Source organism: Sander lucioperca, chromosome 9 (assembly GCF_008315115.2).
Source record: "Sander lucioperca isolate FBNREF2018 chromosome 9, SLUC_FBN_1.2, whole genome shotgun sequence".
NCBI classification, from domain to species: Eukaryota; Metazoa; Chordata; class Actinopteri; order Perciformes; family Percidae; genus Sander; species Sander lucioperca.
In genome coordinates, this window is record NC_050181.1 from 10,223,402 (window position 1) to 10,237,645 (window position 14,244).

At 38.7% G+C, this 14,244-nt stretch overlaps 1 protein-coding gene across 11 annotated transcripts in view; it reads left to right on the forward strand.

Moving 5' to 3' along the window:
* Positions 1 to 9,210: 9,210 nt before the first annotated feature.
* LOC116046013 (adhesion G protein-coupled receptor L2-like) overlaps positions 9,211 to 14,244 on the forward strand; it is an 87,481-nt gene continuing 82,447 nt past the window's right edge. For 5 of the 11 annotated variants that reach the window (XM_031294123.2, XM_036005081.1, XM_036005084.1 and 2 more), the window contains exon 1: positions 9,211 to 9,825. The gene's annotated coding sequence lies outside the window, so the exon portion shown is untranslated. The remainder of the gene's footprint in view (positions 9,826 to 14,244) is intronic. The other 6 variants (XM_036005077.1, XM_036005076.1, XM_036005079.1 and 3 more) reach the window with 2 other exon arrangements.

The window sequence follows — 14,244 nt, forward strand, 5'->3', positions numbered from 1 at the left end:
ATATTGACTAAATTTAAGTTAATTGATTTTATTTTATTTTTGTTGATTTAGTTCATTCCTAATATCTCTCAGTCGAAAATACAACTGGAATGTGATGACTTTTCCTACGTAGCTGCTCATAACCCTAACCTTGAACCATATGTGGGCTGGAAAGTAAGAATGGGATAGATCAGCGATCACATTTTTAGACAACTTAAGAGATAGTTGTATGATTGCAGAAATGGCCATGTGAGGGTTAAATTTGTGCATTGACAGTATGGGGTTATATACTGTAACTTGGGTTTAATTACCTTGAACAGTGGACATTGGCTGACCTTAAGCATTGGTTTGCTTTTTCAGACATTCAACACATTATTTAGCGTTTTTACGTGAATGGAAAGTGTATTGACAGAAACCTACATAATGCAGCGTATGACTCATGACAAATGTTATCATTTAAAGGCCCTGCCAAAGAACCACACCCACACACGCAGGTGTGCCTCTGTTCAGGTTTAAGTTGGGTGGAGCAATGCTGGTAATTACGTGAGTTTACTTAACCACCAAATAAAGGTAGTAAAGGTGTGATTCGTCCTACCTCAACAGGTGCAAGACAACTAACAGGTGAGCGAGGTAGATGTCTATTGATACTAACAAAGCCCTGAGAAAATGTGTTTTCAACCTCCCAGTGCTTCAGCTTTTCAGAAAAAAAAACAATTAAAGACACCATGAAAAGTATATTAGGTAAGTGGAACAGAAGCTAGCTTGAAATGGGGGAAGAACTACATTCAAATTCCCAAACCACCCTAAAGATTGCTTGTGTTCCACTAACATCTATTCCTCCATGTGTTTTTGCATAAAGGATTTATTTTACCCCATTCATCTTGTGAGCTGCTTTGCAAATGAATGACTTCCAACCAACCCTTGAAAGGATAATATCTTCCTGTTTGGTGGATTTATTATTTATTGCGTCTGTGTTTGTGTGAGGGTTAAAATGTATGGTATGCGTCTGAGCTCCAGGTGCTAAAAATAGAGGCAGTCCCAGAACTCCTACTTGAGTGACAGGATTCCTTTTACTGGCACGCAAAGATGACCCATTTCCTCTTTTCCTAAAACGTTAACCACCACCTACTGCATTATGTTATGCTATACATGTACTACTTCATTCAACTATGGTATTTTATGGCAGACCAGTTGTTTTTAGTACTATATAGTTTATTCTTCTGTCTGTATTTCTTCAAAGAAAGATCTGACTTGGCGGGTGAACAGTAACAGTGTGAAGAAAACTTAACTATCAGCTACCGTTGAATGGAATCATGAGATGCTGTAAATCTTTTTTCTTCTTTCGTCGTTTTTTTCTCTGCCTTTTCACGCTAGAACAATGAGCATCTGTTTCCAATGTGTCAGTGTTTCTGCCTCATATGTGGAAGAGGGTAGACTTGCTGCACAACAACAGAGGAACAACACTTATAACTACACTCTAAGATAAATATTCACCATTGGAAAGTAAGTTAAAACAAATGTTCCTAAATGCTTTACCAAGTGCTTTAAAATGCTCAAGTATAGATTAAGATGCATTCTTCAGATAAGCTTGTTTTCGGACTGAGACATGCTGTTATTTTTGGAGCAAATCGCACAGCTGGAAAGCAGTCACTCTAGTACATTACTTTTATTTGTTCGATGTTTTCCCCAATATAAGAGCATTTTTACAGATGTCTCAAGGACAGAGCAAAGACGAAGTTCTGTGAGCCAAAAAGATCTAGAGAGGAGACAAGTCTGGATCCACATTGCTTATCAGATTGTATCTATTGTAGAGAGTTCAATTCGCTTTCTATGCTTGATCTAACTTCTGTCAGCAGAGTCTGCAGTCGACACAAGTCTCATGGGGGGGAAATGGAGGACTAACTTCCAGAAGGGAGAATATACTTACGGTTCTGTAATTCAAAGCCACCTCCAAAGCAACTTTAAAGGACCAAATTAATAATTGAGTATGCTGTCTATACTGTATGACTAACTATGTACCTTCCAAATTAGCTTGCTTTTGCACTCTGCAAAACCAAATGCCTTTCGGGGGACAAATACAGTTAAAAGTTGAAGTTGTAGCTATTGTTTGAAAACATTTTTGTAAGAATATAGGCTAGTACTTATTTTACTGAACACAAGACATGTCGTTTAAGAAATAACAATTTTCTGTGTGTCTTTTAGGTAGCCCTAAGATTGGTTTCACCAATTATTTGTAAGTTCAAACTTGTAAACTAGTTTTTACTAAATGTTAACACACAGTAACTGCTAGATGTTACTGATGTTAGCTAAAACTAACCTAAGCTTGTGAGTGAGAAGTAAAATAAGCAATATGACATATGGTCAACATTCCTGATTTAAACCTTTGATTGAAAATATGTTAAAAAGCAATGTAAACTGGGACATTTTAAATTACATTTCACAAAAATAACACAATGTACCGCAAATTACAAAACATTAAGCTGATACCATCAGGCTAATTGTCAGATACGTTGGCATACTTAAATATTTTCCACTCATTCTAAAATGCATTCACTGCCAACTCTAAGACACAGATTTCTCCATGGATGCATGTATTATATAACAAAGTAATACTTATATCAAATTAATAAATTAAAACGAGTTGCGACACACAAAACAGTTCTCATGATTACTTCTTACTAAATATTTCTTCCAGTAACTGCCAGGAGTAACTGTTGTGTAACGTTAGCTAAAATTAACATTAGCTTGTGAGTGAGAAGTAAAAAAAGACAACATGAAATATGGTAAACATTTCTGACCTGACACTTTGGTTTAAATTTTATTTTGAAACAGTATAAACTGGGAAATTTTAAATTAGTTTTCACGAAAATAACACAATACTTCAAATTCAAAATCGTTAAGCTAATAACATCAGGCTAACTGTTACTTTTCCACTAATTCTAAAATACAGGAACACTACTAACTCTGAAACATACTTCTGGGTGCATGTTTGAAATATAACAAAGTAATTTACATTTATAATAGGTTGGCAGTTAGGTTTATTATATTCCTTGCCCCCAAAAACTGTTATATTAAGTAAGTAAATTACGTTATGTCTGTTGATTGTGAGGTACTACAGATGTTTCCTGGTAACTGATTTACACATTGTCGCTGACACATTCTTTATGTTTTTATTAGTGGAAACTAGCTGATTCAGTGAGTAAGTTTGAAACTATCTAGTAGTTCCTAAGAACTTAGGAAAGATATACACACAATTAAAGTAATGGATTTATGAATAGCTGGTGCAAACCAATCCTCCTGGTCCTCATTGGATTAAGTCATTGTCTTATCGTGAATGTGGTAGAGTTCACTTGTGGTTGAGCCTTTTAATTGAGCCCATTCCATCATGGGAACTGTCATTACAAGACCATCAAGATCATAATTCCCACCCTTTTTCATGCTGCCCTATGATTACAAAACTATAGAAAGCTACTCCATACAATATCGTGCTGGGAAATGGATGCCGCAAAGAATTAGCTTCCTCTCAATGCAGAAAGAACTGTGTTTCTGTCTGTGAGGAACAAGAGCATTTGTCAATTCCCATAGAGAATGCTAAAAAAAACTCAGTTTCGATCCTTTGATTTCTCTTTTTTCAATACCTTTTAAGCTCTGAGATTGCCTTTGAATTTGCGGCTTTTGATGTTAATGAGTAAAAACACCTAATAATTACTCGAGACATATTTACCGCAGCAATCCCAGCTACTCTCTTATTTACCACATGAATGTTTGTTGAAACACCCCACATTATTACATGAGGTTTTTGCCATAATGTGAATGGCACATTTGGAGGAAAAACACACACACACACACAACACACAACACACGAGAAGACAAAATCAAAAAGAACATGTAGAGGTGAAGGGACTTGAATTCTGACACTGTGTCTCTCTGTGAGGTCTCTGCGGCTGCAAAAATACCACAAAAACGCTACCCCCAAAAAATGTAATTATCACTCCTATAATCCAATTTAACATCTGAAGTTTGGATTCACAAGAAGTGGAGTTGACTTTGTGTTTGAAGGCATGTGGGATTTTCTTGTGTTTCTGGAGCTTATTTTCAAGTAAAAGAATCAGCAACAGTATTATAATTCCGACGCAAAAACTTAATAACCAATCAAATGAATAAACATCTGTATGTACATAACAACCTAACATAACCACAATGTATTCTCACAAATGTTGCATGTGTTGCTGAACAAGGTAAGCCAGTTTGTTTCTGTCCTACATTAAAGCAACACTAGAGAACTTTTTCCGCTTCGGTCCCCCTACAGGTTGGAAGCGGAATTGTCCATTACATTACATTATGCAAGTTCGCCAGATCGGGTAGCGGCTCTGTAGTTTGAATGAACTGGACAATGTAATGTAATGGACAATTCCGCTTCCAACCTGTAGGGGGACCGAAGCGGGAAAAGTTCTCTAGTGTTGCTTTAAGCTATAATGCAGAGAAAAGCATGAGCAATCACAGGTGAAGTAATGTTTATGCATGGATGGTATTTATTCTCCCTAATGTTAATTAACACAAATTGAGTCATCAAAAGCTATGGTCAAATGTGGAAGTTAAGCTTTGACAAAAACTGAGGGAAGTATACAGGAAAAAGGGAGCATTTTGTTTCGGCGCTGCTATAATTTCAATGTGGATTAAACTGGAGGCTCATAAAGACCTATGATTTACAGAATGGACTATGTTCTAATGATGAAGTCTGATCTCTCGCAGTGAAATTTATTTACTCTCTTTAGATGAGTCAGCAGCAAAAATGAGTCTTGCTTTTTAGCTTTTTTGTGCTATTACTAGGGGTTTTGATTGCACGATGAACGCAGACTAGAATGACAGGCTAAAAAACAAACCCAAAGCCAAGCATTTTCTGACAACTTCATCTGTCCTCAAAAAAAGAAAAGACGAAAAAACAGAGACAAGGGCCGGCTGTGTGTATTTACATATATACTGCATTGACCACAATGAATAAAACACCAGCAAGCCAGGCTCTCCTGGGTCAGTTCAAATGAAATAGAGAGTTTACACTTTCAGTAGTAGGCCATACATAAACATTGTTTCTCTAAATAAGAATATGTGCCAGGGGATCAGCATCATTACATCTGTTTTCTTTTTACTCTTCTATTCTTTATTATGTAAAACTACGCCTCAGAAAACATGCGAGCTCTGCACTAATCCTCTCACTTTCCACCTGGTGAATTTGACCCAAATTCACATTTCCCCTATGTGGCTAGGGGACTGTTTTTTATTGAAGCCACGTGTAACGGAGACCACTGACCCGACTATGTACTTTGGCTCATGAGAGGAAGAGAAGAGAACTGATATTTAGGACATTAATACTTCCACACTTGGAGATTTAGTGTTTGTTCTTAGGCATACTTTTCTCAAGCAAAATATGTCCTATGGCAGAATTTGCACCACTGAGGTAGCTCTTTTATTACAATGCTGAAAAGTAACAATCTAAAAATAGGCATATTGGGGAAGAATGAAAGCCTCTACTCACAGTATAATATCATGTTCAAAAGAAAGCTGCATGGGGTGGAACTTTAGAAACCTGAGGAAAATGTTACCATAAACCTGCTTCCAGCTGGGCAGATCATTTTCCTTCCAGTACATTGATTGTTGAGAAATGACAACAGAAACTTCACATGATATTTAGAGGTAAAATGACAGAGCTCAGACAGCATTAAACATTGCATTTCACATTGGCAGAAAGGCGTCAGTGCAGAGACATGCTCACAATGAGGACACAGCTGGTAGTACAGCACAGGTAGACATTACACCTTTCATGAACCATTAGTAAGCTGTGTTACTTTGGCTTATCGCAGGCGTAATGGTTTCTATGATAGCCTCAATGGGGTGACTGAATACATCAGAACATTATGAAATACATTTATTTCTTCATGTTTTTTTGTTCCAGTTATTCCAAGACAGAAAATATGTAGCCTGCAGCTGGCATATCCGGAGCAGTCAACAAATCAGGACTAAATAATTGGGGATCTGCCGTGCTTAAACACGCTGTTGTCCAGTTTGTCATTGAGATTATATCATATTTGTTCGCAAATGGCAATTTAATGCTAATGTTTTGCAGCTTACAGTAAAATCCTAATGGGCTTTCAGCTTTGAAGTGTAATTTCATCGACAAACCCAAATCATTTCCAGTCAACTCAGTTATAGTTGCATGTTTTTTGGGGTGCCAAGTCAGTTACAATTCTGGTCTCCATTCACAACCGTAATATCAGGATTCAATTTACCCCTTTTCCATTGTAACCAACAGAGCGCAAACAGAGTGTGCTTTAAAAATGATGGCAGAGTCAGTGCGACAAAATTCCTATTTGCATCATAAATGATTTATTCAGTTAAATACAAGCATCTGTGGAAACTGTGTCAATGTATTGCACATAAATATATCCATAATGGTATTTTTCCATTAAATAAAAAACACACTGACCAAAGATATAGAACCATAGTGTGAAAAAAAATCAATATTCTTTAAATATTCCTTTGAAGACTTGTAATGTGCCTGCAGGACAAGATATTGGCCCTTTTGCACTTGTGGTATTTTCTTTTATCTCCTAATTATCCTTACAATATTCAAATATGACATAATGCAGTTTATAGAAATGTCTGATCCACCAAGCCTTTTTAAAGAATAAATATTAGACACTCAACATCTTCCAGCTCAACTTCAATAGATATGAAGTAGGTTGTTTAGGATGTTTAAGTACATATTTATTACCTTACATAAAAGCATCACGTGAAATACAACCTGAATTTGGAACATGTTCTATTTCAACACATTTGGACACTATAATATTACAAAATGATATTTATTTTACCATTTACATGCCATGCTTTTCATGGATTTTCATATTTTAGCCCATTTACTACAAAAGCTGTACACTGTATATCAAAGCTAACCAATTTATAAACACGCTACTATATTTTAGAAATTTGAATGTATTCATTCAACCATTCCTGGCAGCCATTGTTTTTTATTCATATTCGTATAGAAGTCAGTAAATAAACTGAAGCTTTCTTTAGTTGTGCAACGCATCAGTTAACATTAAGACTGCAGACATTTTTTCCTTTACATCACATTATCGTTGAGTGGTAATTCACTTCAATGGCGGATTGATTTAAAAATCTGCACTACATTACCTCGCAAAAATAATATAACATTGGCAAAAATGAATACAGATTTGTTGTTGACTGTGATGGATTATTGCTCAAGCTAGGCTCAAGAGTTTGATACCATTCATAACGTACAGAAATGAATGGAAATCAATGGCTGCCTGAAACATTAGGAGAAATACAAACATGCATTGGAAAATTGTTTAAAGTTTACATGATTTGAACTTTAGGAAGTAAAACTTGCAAACACAGTGTGGTCTTTTACGTTTCCACATGTGAAACAAGTAGTCATGTTTATACGTAAATATACTGCAAAATGGGGGTATAATCGTGAAAATTATATTCATGAATGCATTTTATCTGTGAAGTGAAAAATACACTTCGATTTGATGCATAAAGAGAATTTTTAATATATAAAAAGCTGCGTGTTTCCAAAGAGTGTTTTTTGTGTTTTTTACATGACAACATTTCTAAAGGATTGTAAATTAAATGTATTTAAATATATCCATGAGATTTCAGTGGAGCATTGTGAAATTCCGTGGTCTAAAAATCAAAATTTTAAGTGAGGCACTGAGCATTGAAATGTCTTGCCATTAACATATGGATGAACACTGAATGTTTGAACACAACATGTATCAGCATCTGCTTCCGGATTGAATATCACTATATTCTGGAAGTTTAGGTGCATGTTTGTATGAATATGACTATTGGATTTATTTTGTGCAAGGTAAAGGTTGAGGGTTAAGCCTTGTGATTGTATTGCCGTTTTCCTTCAGCCAGTACTATTTACACTGTACATCTTACATACTTGCTTGCTGGTTATATTGTACATGCCATAGTTGGAGTCTTTCTACACATCACACTTACATTACTGACATACCGTAGCTGGATTAATTTGTTTCATATACTATGTTGGTTATTGTTTAGACTGTAACCTATATCACAGTTACATCCCTTCTCACTATCTCTCATTGGTTGATTGTGGTTGACATTTTCATTATCAACTAATCTTTTTTTTTTTTTTCTTACCAATCGAGGCATCATTTGATCTATGAAGAGAAAAATACTTTGCACATCTATTACATGAGACAGGTGTGTAGGAGAGGGACGAGTAGGTCAAAAGTTGCAAAGAAACTTCTGCACACTGTCTAATTTACAAAGATAATTTGGCATTTGCCTGATGAAGGTCTATGACCTAAACATTGCCATTAAATTTATCTTTGCAAGTTAGACCAAAAGCCCAATTTTAACACCTTGAAATTGCTTGCTTTGTCTGATCAACACTCCAAAACCCAAAGATATTCTGTTTAGTGTTAAATTAAGACAAAGAAAAGCTGCAAATCCTTACAAGTGATAAGCTGGAACAACAGAATGTTTGACTTTTAAAAAAAATATTTTTGTTGCACATTCATTTTTCTATCAATCGACTTCATCAATCAGCCGCTTTATATTTTCAGCTCTACTAAACTGTATATTCACTCATCGTTATATACGTATATCTCCGTACACTTTGCTGCTGTTGGCACCATCTGATTATATGCTAAACTTTTGTAGAATAGCTACAAGAAGAATTTCAAGTGCTGAGATGAGGATTACCCTATCTGGTAACAAGACCCTGTTACATATACCCCTTCCACACTGAGAGCTCAAATACTTTTTGTTACAGAAATACTTCTGATAAAAAGGTGATTTTCTTATCACCTTGATGCATTCTACTTTATCTGTGGACTCACCCAATTAAAAAAGTCTTATTTAAGCCTCATTATAGCAATGTTTTTATCATCATTATCAGTAACATGTTTTTGGTAGGCTAATGAATGGCCTTGCACTTTTTTTGCCTTCCTGATTAAACTTGGGGCATCCTGATTAAAATACTGTGCAACATGGGTTGGAGAAAACACACCAGAACGTGTTGTGCTTATGCACGAAATCTGACCACACGAGATAATATTAGCTTTAATACGGGCTGTCATAATTAGCATTAGGATCCAGTCCGTGCCTTGCCAGTAATCCGCTTCAGGTTTTGTGTGCTGCCCTCTACAGCCAGCTGCTGCAGAGCAGGGGACCGGTGCGCCGTTTCTCCTCGCCTTGTTTGCCTCCAGTCCGGCTGTAGCTCCGACTGTCTGCACGGCGTGTGGATGAGTCGCAGAGGTAACAACCGGGAGCGCACCGAAAGCTAGACTGAAGAAGTCATATTAGCCTATATCTCTTCGGGCTGTATATGTGAACCAGGCCGCTGGAGACCTGCAGACAGACTTGACGTACTCGGGGTTTGATTTTGTAGCGAGACTGGGGTGCATCTCGTCTCCTTCAAGTGCTCCTTTTTTAAGCAGTCTATCCGTAGCGCTCCCGTCCGAAGGAGCCTTGGTGCACGCACAAGAGGAAGGAGGGGGGGAGGTAACGATCATTACTTTTGGACAGACTCCTCGCCATGGAGCTGTTCGTCCGGTCTCGGGCGTTTTGGCTTGAAGAGGAACAGATACCTGCCACAGGAAACCCCACCATCTGTCCACTGTGAAGAAAGTGGAGCATGCAGCCGAGCCCCAGCCGTCATTGTGCGACCCGCTGCTTAGTTTCTGGGGGCCTCTTCTGAAAAAGGGAGAGGAGGGGGGCTCCTGGTGTTGATCTGAAATTTAGCCTACACTTCATACCGGGATCCATATTTTGGCACGGCGTACCACAGTAAGTAGCCTTTAAAAGCGGATGTTTTGAGTCTTTCAAGGGAGATGCTGGGTTATGCCTCTGCTAAATCAATACCATGTATTTACACTCAGGATATCGTAAGGCAAATGTCAGAAAACGGGCCCGCGGGCTCCTCCAGCAGTTCAAAACTGTTGTTATGAGATCAATACATAGTATATAAAGTGCATAGTATACGATGTTATTCTGTAGTGTCTGGAGCCTCAAGACTTTTGATTAACATGAAGTTGCTTGGCTATTAAGGTAATTCCATGTGGATTCAAGTATATCTCTATTTAATTTAAATTAAAAGCCCACTGAAGGATGTATTCTTTTGTACGTGATAAAAATGTGTGAAATGCTTATGTTATCTATATATTCAAGGTGTTTTCAGGTGTTACACATTTGATTATTTTGTATGTAAGATGAACACTCTGACAAGGAAAGTCCTGGATATGGATAAAAAGCAAAGCCAAATGGGAGTGGATTTATAAAATAATCAGCATGATAAAATGGTGAAAAAAAGTAGAGCTCACACAAACATCTCCACCCAGTTTCAGGACACCAGGAGCTAAGTAGTTGGATGTCAGTTACTGTCTTCCATTTACTGCTCCATTTTGCGGCTATAAAATAAGATCATTTCACAGAGCATGTATAATTCACAGAATTGAGCCAGCCATGTGTGATGATGACACACACACACACACACACACACACACACACACACACACACACACACACACACACACACACACACACGCACACACAGTTTTTACAGGCGAAGGGACCTTATCTCAGTCTCACATTAAGCTTTTAGAGATAGGGCCGCATAGACTTCAGCTAGAAACCCCAGGAGAGCATGACTGTGGCGGACTAAAATATTAAGGTTAAATAACATTTACACACAATCCATACTGTCAATGCCATATCAGGACAGTGGTGCAACCTTATATAAGCCATACTGGCAAGTTAGGAAACTGGGAGCTTCCCCCTGCATTTACTTATATAACAGCTTTCATGCAGGGAAGTATAGATGACGACTCTGTCCAAATCCAGTTGTTTTTGGACATCAAAGCAAACCAAAAGCATTTTTCTGTTCAGTTTTGATCTAAGAAAATGGCAACATTATTTAAGACATATGCACAGTGTGAGACATTTCCTCGCCACCACACAAATCCGAGCATTTTCTGACCGTGGCGGGGAAGTTTTTCTGTCATGCCAGCCATTTTGGAGGACTAGATAAAAAAAGTCTCCTTAGCTGGGATGATGTTGAATGTGGCTGCTTGATAATGAAACGCCTATCAGTGAGTCCTGACGATGAAAAGGTCCCCCTGCCAATAGGCCATAATAGGATGTTTTACTGGTGAATGTAGATGTTGCACTTTGAAAAAAATCCTCCTCTGCATTTCATCTAAGTCTATTTCTTGAAGCAAATGCTGGAATAGTGGATTTTAGGAATTCAAATAGAGGAGGGGGACAAATGTTCTCCCTCCCTCATCCTCCTTCTCCTCTCCACCCTCTCCACCTTCACTCCATCTCTCACCCGCCCCTCACCTGCTGGTTTGGTCCATTTGTCTGTGTTGTCTTGGGAGGAAGTGCCATCTCATCTCACATTGCGCAAATGGTTTCAATGCATGCTAGTGTGAATTCTAGCGGGTTTTTCTAGCTGCCAATTTCCATATCAAAGTGTCTGCATTTCAATAGGGAGAACTTGAGCTACCAGCCCCCTTCTTCTAAGCAGTTTTGTTGTGATAGTGTTGCTGGTGGTGGTGGTGGAGGCTTCTGACAGGATTGCTGGACACTGCAGTTGTTTGTGAGTGTGTGTGTGCGTGTGTGTGTGTGCGCGTGTGTGTCTGAGAAGCAAGTGTTTGTGTTGGAAGCAGATTTAGTGTGGATTGGTAGAATTTCTTGGCCATAATCTAACACCAGAAGCCATGTATTTAGCGGAAATGTTAGACGCCGTTCAGGGACGTGGTTATGTTAAGAAGATTTTGTCCTGTTAAAACATTTTCCCCAGTATTCCTCAGCAAGAGCATACAACATTAAAACAAAGAAAGGTCTGTAGTGTGTTATTTTCAAGAATGAGAACCCACCGCGTCCATGGCGGGAGAATAAAAAGCATAAATAACTTGATGAAAATCTGTTTACATGTTTTGACTGGTATTTTAGCCGCAGCATCTCAAATGCTCCAAAATAAATCATTCTTCAGGTGTAAAATAAATGACTTAATTCCACATTCAGTGAGTGTAGATGTAAAGACGCAGAGCATTCAAGCTTTGTGAGCGACTCTGAGTACCTAGCAGTGTCTGATTGTTTTTCTGTCGCAGAGATAATATTTATTCCCCATTCTGTGCAGCTGTTGTTTGTCAGTGAAAGAATGCGGCAAGACACTGCTTATTTTGGTTGTCTTGTGATACATGGCATAATATTCTCTGCAATTTTAGACAGGTTTAGTAGAAGAAAATAGTCATTTTGAGTGAGCACAAAGATAAACGAAGAATAAAAAGTGCTTTCTTGCTTTGTGTGTGCCCTTACTTTAGAAGTAGGATCAGCATAGGTTAATAGTGAAAGAAAGTGCAGCTTGTGACATGTTATTACACAAAGACAGGGAATGTAAATGCCATTGGGAGTGCAGTAGGGGTCGGTGGTGCCTTCATGGTCCTGCTCCTGCTCCTGGGTAATACCATGAGCCAACTGCTCCTCAACCTGCTAGAGAAGAGAGCTTGCTAACATCACAAAACTTAAAAAAGAGCCAAGAGTGTGAGTTTTGAACCCAGAGAGCAGGGAGGGGGAGAAAAAAAGAGGACTTCACCTGCCATCTTCACTCACCGCGGGTGGGTTTGACAGCTGTCTTGTTCAGTTCCTCTGACACGTTCACTCTGAAAAGTTGGACAAACAAATGGACAGAGACAGGGAGTGATGAATAATGGTAGATGAGACATGATGATTGCAATGGTCTTAGAGGAGAAATAGTGCATTTTCTGATGAATTGTGTAGGCCTAATTATTTTCCCTGTTGTACTGACTTTACAACAGTCTTCTCCTTCTCCTTCTGACAAAGTCAAGACAATAGGCCTCCTTCTGCATTGTGTATGTGTAGGAGGATAGGGCAGGAGCAATAGCAAGTGTGATAAGTATGTTGAGTCGAGAAAAAGTGAGTGGAAACCACGCTGTGGTGTGTTGGGCTGAGCCTGGTTGTTCAAATTATTAAAAAGCTGCTGAAGAGGAGATGTACATGCATTCTGCTCTGTCGAGGCTGCTATCAGTGCTGACATTGGCATCAGTGCTCCTACTAAGATGAATTTCTTCCTGGGTGAGTGCAAAATGGTCTAGAAGGTAGTCTGATTCCGGAGGGGCTGACACCAAACATGACATTTACCGGTGATGCTCTGAAGAGGCACCAACCTCCCAAAAAAATATTTTTGAAACATCGAAGCTGTTCACATTTGGCCTGATAGCCAGAGAAAGAAGAACAATACACAACAGAAAAAGTGAAAATGAAGCAAAGGGCATTTTGTTTATTTAACATAGTGCTTTGGGGTGAGTTTCTCATTTAACTGCAAAAAACCACCATAGCTATTTTGTGGCTTGCCTCAGAAATAAAGAGACAGATGACTGGAACGAATGATTATGCGTTTGGGTAGTTAACACGATGGATGGATATATGTTCTCGCTTCTTTTAGCTGAGAAAATACATCTGAGGGGGGGAAAATGTCTCCCGTACTACCACCTCCTGTGTTTAAAATGACAGTTAACTTTCCCCCACTGGTTTAAAATGGATGTTTAATGATCAACAGAGGCTTGGAGCTTAGGTCTAGCAGTCACGCTGGCTCTCATTGCAGAGCCTCTGCTTAGAAAGCTACCCTCTCTGTGTGGTTAAAGGACGCTGCTGCTCAAAAGGAGGCTGATTCTTGAGTGATGGATCATCAGAGGTCTCTTTGGGATGTGTGTTAACCCTTTGGTGTGTATAGATCTCTCCCAGTTGGGAGCCGTTGGCAGTGTGTGATGGATGTGTCCCGGGTCTTTAGGCTCCATATATCAGAAGATTAGCACTGACCTGTGAGTTGTCTGGGCCGCCCTCGTAGCTTCTTCTCCAACATTGGCTGACATTAGCATATGAGGACACTGCTCTGTCTCAGGGGGATACAAAGATAGTGTGCTTTATTTGGTTCTGTCATAGTATAGGTCACAGGAAGTGTGCAGATTAAAGGCTGAGGGCTTTGTGTTGGTATTAGGTGTATCTGACAGGTCATCTGTCTTCAACTGAGGAAATGCTTCTCTCTTCTTCAAATTCTTAAATAGTATCATATAATTCTCCAGAAATTGAGGTTCAGGCCATGCTTCACTGCAGAAAAATCTCTCCCTGTCCTCCCCCGTGCTATTCATGAATCACATAAAAATGCAAATCACTCTGCTGATGTGG